Source organism: Grampus griseus (assembly GCF_964374135.1).
Source record: "Grampus griseus genome assembly, chromosome: 3".
In the NCBI taxonomy this organism is placed as follows: Eukaryota; Metazoa; Chordata; class Mammalia; order Artiodactyla; family Delphinidae; genus Grampus; species Grampus griseus.
The window spans coordinates 134939314-134946412 of NC_139019.1; positions in this window are offsets into that span (position 1 = coordinate 134939314).

Sequence of the window (7099 nt, forward strand, 5' to 3'; positions counted from 1 at the left end):
TATATAGAGCTTAAGGAGAAATCCTTGAAGATTAGTTGGATAGATTTATCAGAGACCTCTGAGAAACTAATGCATCTTAACAATTGAAACAGAAATCAGTATCAGGCATCCCGTAGATTTAGAAAAGGGTGTCAATCATTTAATGTCAGCGAGGTTCCACGTAGAACGTAAAATCTTAAAAACCTCCCATGCTAATGATTTTTTAAAACTCTGGATGTAAGCAAGCACTTCTTAAATGCTAGTATAAGGATATTTCCTGATACACAGTGTTACTTATTAAAACACTGATTTCCTTCTGAAAAGCTTTAAAAGTTGAACCTGTAGTTTGTATTGATAAAAACTATGGGAAACCAGTCTTTAAAAATACCAAAAACAAAGATATTTCCATAAGTCAATATTGCCACAACAAACACAGATTAGATTGTGTATAATTTGTGATGCTAAAGGCCAAATTGATGACTTTTCAGGAATATATAGATTAGCAAAATGAAGTAATTTTTGATTGAATGCCAATCACTTAATTCTATTTACAGTTCTTTTTTATGTTTCACTCATTATAATGCCTTTGAGATTTTTTTATTTGAAGTAGAGTTGCTGTACAATATTTTATGAGTTACAGGTATACAATATAGTGATTCACAATTTTTAAAGGTTATACCCCATTTATAGTTATGAAATATTGGCTATCTTCCCTGTGTTGTATAATATATTGTTATAGCTTATTTTATACCTAATTGTTTGTAACTCTTACTCCCCTACCCTTATATTGCCCTCCTCCCTTCCCTCTCCCTACTGGTAACCACTAGTTTGTTCTCTGTATCTCTGAGTCTGCTTTTTTTGTTGTTATATTTACTAGTTCGTTGTATTTCTTAGATTACACATATAAGTGATATCATAAACTATTTGTCTTTTTCTGTCTGACTTGTTTCACTTAGCATAATGCCCTCCAAGCCCATCCATGTCGTTGCAAATGGCAAAATTTCCTTCTTTTTAATGACTGAGTAGTATTGCATTGTATATCCATTCATCATTCATTGTATATTCCATCTTTATCCATTCATCTGTCGATGGACACTTAGGTTGCTTCGAAAAGATATGTGCACCCCAGTGTTCATAGTTGCATTATTTACTATTCCCAGTTCTTAATTCCCTGGAGTACTTTAGATTGCTATCACTTCTTGTTGTATAATTTGTAAGGAGAACAGTGATGATTTCCGAGATGAGGCCTTAAGAGGAAAGGGCAAGCGATTTGTCAGAAAAACACTTGGGGAGAATCCCTCCTTATGAGTGGTGGTACCTTGGGCAAGTGTCTCTAACTCTTTGAACTTTTCCTTCTTCACAAAAGTGCTAATGCTATAACCCATAGGCTGTTGCAAAGGTCAAATGAGACAATGTTTAAGCACTTTGAAGCAGCAAAGTCTTGTGTGAATTAGATGTTATTAAAAGTAGTTTAGAGCATGTGGCTATGATTGAACTATATCATTGAAATTATAATTAACAGGAGTGTAGTATTAAAAGGAAAACTTTTCTTAAGTATATTTTTTACAAATATTACCTTGGCTTTCTAAGAGTTCTAAACAATCAAGGAAAGTAGAATGAGGAAACTCTTATGATCTAGATGTTTTTGTAAATATCCAAATGCTTTTAAGTCTGCAAATGCCACTTAATAATGGTCTGGATGGAAGATCTGCTGCCACCCCCCCGCCCCATAGGGGTGTATATGTTTGAAAATTTCACAGTGTTGTAATACGTCTTGTATAGTGGAATATTAACATTATTTTAATCTGTTCACTGAAATTAGAAGCTTGCTAATTTTGCCATGCTATGTAAAAAATAACAAATCGTTCCAAAGCAATGCATTTTTTAAAACATCTTTTTTTCTTAGAAAGATACACTAAGGTAAATACTAGTTTTTTCCCCGACAGCCTTGGCAGAATAAACTGTCTATGCAGGAACCAGGCAATCAACATTTAACTTGTATTTGTGAGTACCTACTGTGTGTTTCAGTCATGTTCTTCAGAGGTAAGCAACAAGATTCTCTACTCTCAAAGAGTGTATATTCCAATAAGGAAAACAATTAAAAACATTTTTTTCAAAGAGTGAGAAGTGCTATAAATAGTAATATGATAGAAAGTGTGAGGGGTGGTGGAGTTGTAGAGTGGTGATTGACAATAGCGTGTGCTAACATGGGACAACCTGAACGGTAAGAGGCATCGCTCACAATATGATGAAGAAGAGTATCGGACAAAGCTAAGAGCAAGTGCGAGACCTTAAGGCAGGAACAAGATGGGCAGATTCAGGGACTAGTGGGAGGCAAGCGGTGATGAGAGCTGAGAATGGAGAGGGTGGCAGAGCCCATGGGATAGGTAGGATTCTGTAGGTCATTGTAAGTAACCTGGTGAATTCTGAGTGACTAAGTGAAATGGGAACAAGTGAAAGGTTTTAAGGAAATGACAATTTTTAAACAATCTAATTGAGATATAATTTACGTACTCTTAAGATTCATCCATTTGAATTCAATGTGCAGTTCAGTGGTTTCTAACATTTACGGAGTTGTGCAACAATCACCATGATCTAATTTTAGAACCTGATTTGTTGTTTAAAAGATCATCCTGGCTCTTGAGTGGAGAATGGATTATAGAGGAGTGAAAGTATAAAGGACAAGATCAGGAGGCTACTGATGTTAACCCAGGTGAGAGATTTTCAAAGTGACCGAAGGAAAGTTGGCATTTTTTCACGCCTTCATTGCCTCATTTCCCAACTACCTGTTGAGCCCCTGTTTTGTGCTGAGCCCTATGGCAGGAACCAGGTCTCCAGTGATGAAGATGATGTTAGCCGTGATCCCCCCCGCCCTGTGGAGTATGCAGCAGTGCATGGACTGTGTCTCCTCGCAGGTTTGATGAGGCTGCTTATCTCACCACACTTGCAGGGAGAGTCTCTGAGTGCAGCCTGCTAAAACAGACTTGTCTTATGTGACATGTAATCACGGCAGTGACACCCCACCACGTTTGCCATGTTCTGTCAGAGTCAAGTGACAGGTCCCTCCCACACTCAGGGAGGAGATTACACAAATGTGTGAACACCAGGAGGCAGAATCATTGAGTTATTTTATCGTCTCTCTGCCACAGTCCCTGAGCCTAATCTGTAAAGTTGGTATAAAAATAACCTATTTCACAGGGTGGTTATGTGGATTCAGAATGAGGTGTATAGCAAACTCAGCCCTTTGGGCTTCACCACTTGCTAAGAGATTTCATTTGAAGAATAGAGAACTCACATATCAAAGTCAACATATAAAGAGCCTTTCTCACTTCACCCGCCACCCACAGTGAAAAAGCCCTCTGTGCTGTCCAGAAGTGGACCCAGGATGGAGTGTCCAGCATGAGTGTGAGTGGCCTGTGACAGTGTCGGGAGAGTGCTCAGGAAGATAGATCAGTGGCCCCGCCCCTTCTGTTTCTCTGGGGAGTCGCAGTGAGAACATCCCCTTCTAGCCATTTAATACACAGGCAGCCAAGAAAATCATTTACAGAGTATTTTGCTTTCGTGCTCAATATACTGCCACTTCTTCCCAGTATCTAATGGGGTTACAGTGTGTGCCCTAAATCTGTGGCTGACTTCTGCCAGATATTTCCTTAACTCCCAATCCCTTGAACCCCTTCCTCCGGCCTTCTGGGGGCTCACATCCTGCAAACTGATTCAAAGGTGCTGTGTTACAATCAGATCTTTCAGAACATGCACTTCTATAAAGTTTTTGACATTTTAGTCAAAGCAAAAACAAAAAATAAGCCTGAACTTATTCCCCTCTACTGGGGGGATTAATGAAGGAACACTTAAGCACTATTGTATGTATCACTCAACTTTAAAAGACATTTTTTTTGGTCTACTTTATTGGTTTTGTTTTTTTGTTTTTTTTCCCCTTGGCAGTGAGAGTGCGAAGTCCTAACCACTGGACCTCCAGGGAATTCCCAAGACGTCTTTTTTTAAAAAAAGAATATGAGACTGTTAATATTCTTTCTTTTCCCCTAAATGGTTCTTTGCTCAGAGAGGAATGGATATGCATCATTGTTTTGGAGGATTTGTTTAGTTAACGTTAGACCTAGTGGTTAATTTTTTTTTTTTTTTTTTTTTGGCCTTGAGGCTTGTCGGATCTTAGTTCCCAGACCAGGGATTGAACCACGTCAGTGAAAGCGCTGAGTCCTAACCACTGGACCACCAGGGAATTCCCTAGACCTAGTGGTTTAAAAGATCTTTAATAGCTATACATGATTATTTTTATTTTTAAGGGCTATTTTATTTAGGAAATAAATGTAATTTTTAAAGATTATATAAAATCTCACCACCTAAAGATAGCCACGATTAACATTGTGATGTACTTCCAAGCTTTTCTCTATGTTCATGTGTGCTGGTGAAATACATGTAAAAGAATGGCAAGATATTGCCTCTGTGGCTCTCTGTGCTTGAATTAGCCCATGTGGTTATTTTCAGATCCATATAGTTAGAAAGCCTCTGGAAGCAGAGACCATATTTCTTTTTCTTTTGAATTCTTTCCAGGTACATAGTAGGCCTCTGTTCTTGGTGGATATATGACAAATGTGAGTTAAACTGGTGAATGTGTAAACAAGCTATAAACTATGCACTTACATAATGTCATTATTTTAAACATTTGCTTCTTTAAATGCTTCCAACTGTAACAAGACTCATGACAATACAAGATAGGTATTATTTCCCTTTTCTTTTTGCATCCCTGCATATTGATTTTTTCCATCTACCTTTATAGGAGGATATATTGAAATAAGGAAAATATTTTCATGAAAGCTTAGTGTAAAGAAGAAATTTGTAAATTCTAGTTACTGATGTGATGTTGGATGGTTGAACTGCTATAGTTTTATGGCTCATGATATACGAGAGAGAGTTTCATTTGTTTCTTAGGTACATTGTTTAGTGTAGTAGTAACCTGATTCATGTAGTTTACAAATGCTTTCACCAGGCAATAATAGAAGTGCACACAGTACCATATCTAAATGCCATAACCCTTTCTCATAAATTGATAGGGAATTCTGGGAGCTCAAGACTAGGTGATTGTTATGATTAGGAGTACACTGATAGGTATCATACTAATGCCACTGAGCAGCAAATCATCAAAAGCAAAGTGCCACAGTATGCCTGCTGCCGTCCAGTTCACTGAGTAACTAACTAAGCATCCCCACATCCAGCCCCACTGTGGGACCAAGGGAATGTGCATGGGAGCCCATGTCTCTAGGAAGTCCTTCCAGGGCCACTAATCACTGACACTTATCAAACAGGGCCCAAGATGGGCCCGTATTATCATTGCTCCATCACGCAGCTGTAGCCTGCATGAGAAGGTAGTGAGGTCTGCTAGGTGATCCAAGACAGGGAAGGTCCTTTGGTCTGAGTGATTAGAGGAACTCAGCTGAGTCATGTGTTGGAGTGCAAGCTTGGATCTGAAACAATCTTTTTTTTTTTCCCCGTGTTGGTTATCTATTTTATTTTAAATATTACATTTTTATTTTCTCATGGAATACAAAGGTGACCTTTATTCAAATGGTGAAGAAGAATGACTTCTAGATAATGTCCAAAGGTGATACAACTTTTTTTTTTAACATCTTTATTGGAGTATAATTGCTTTACAATGTTGTGTTAGTTTCTGCTGTATAACAAAGTGAATCAGCTATACGTATACATATATCCCCATATCCCCTCCCTCTGGCATCTCCCTCCCACCTTCCCTATCCCACCCCTCTAAGTGGTCAGAAAGCACTGAGCTGATCTCCCTGTGCTATGTGGCTGCTTCCCACTAGCTATCTGTTTTACATTTAGTAGTGTATATATGTCCATGCCACTTTCTCACTTCATCCCAGCTTACCCTTCCCCCTCCCCGTGTTCTCAAGTCCATTCTCTTCGTCTGCGTCTTTATTCCTGTCCTGCCCCTAGGTTCTTCAGAACCTTTTTTTTTTTTAATTCCATATATATGTGTTGGCATACGGTATTTATTTTTCTCACTTACTTCACTCTGTATGACAGACTCTAGGTCCATCCACCTTACTACAAATAACTCAATTTCGTTTCTTTTTATGGCTGAGTAATATTCAATTGTATATATGTGCCACATCTTCTTTATCCATTCATCTGTCGCTGGACACTTAGGTTGCTTCCATGTCCGGGCTATTGTAAATAGAGCTGCAATGAACATTATGGTACATGACTCTTTTTGAATTATGGTTTTCTCAGGGTATATGCCCAGTTGTGGGGTTCCTGGGTCGTATGTATGGTAGTTCTATTTTTAGTTTTTTAAGGAACCTCCATACTGTTCTCCATAGTAGCTGTATCAATTTACATTCCCACCAACAGTGTAAGAGGGTTCCCTTTTCTCCACACCCTCTCTAGCATTTGTTGTTTGTAGATTTTCTGATGATCCCCATTCTTGGATCTGAAACAATCTTGAAAGCACCACGTAGATGGAGCAGGGCAGGGCTTGGCCCTGACGAACATGGGAGTCGACAGACCCAAGTAGGATATCCAGTCCCACAACTTATGTAGGGTCTAAGGTAAGAAACTTAACCTCTCTGTATTTATTTCCTATTGCTGCATAACAAATTACCGCAAACTTAGTGGCTTAAAACCACACACGTTTAGTCCCTCATGATGTTAGGAGTCTGAGCGTGGCTTAGTTGGATCCTCTCTGTTCAGGGTCTCACGAAGCTGCCACAAGGTATCTGCCAGGCTGGATTTTATTTGGAAGCTTACTGGGGAAGAATCTGCTTCCAAATTCATTCAGGTTGTTGTTAGAATTCATTTCCTTGAGGCTGTATGACTGAATATATGACTGAAGTCCCCCACTTTTTGGTGCTTGTCAACTGCCCTCAGGTTCTAGAGGCTTTCCGAAATTCTTTGCCACATGAGCTTCTCCCATATGGCTGCTTACCTCATCAAACCTGCAGGGAGAGTCTCTGAGTGCAGCCTGCTAAAACAGACTTGTCTTATGTGACATGAGGTAATCACGGCAGTGACACCCCACCACATTTGCCATGTTCTGTTAGAGCCAAGTGACAGGTCCCTCCCACACTCAGGGGAGGAGATTACA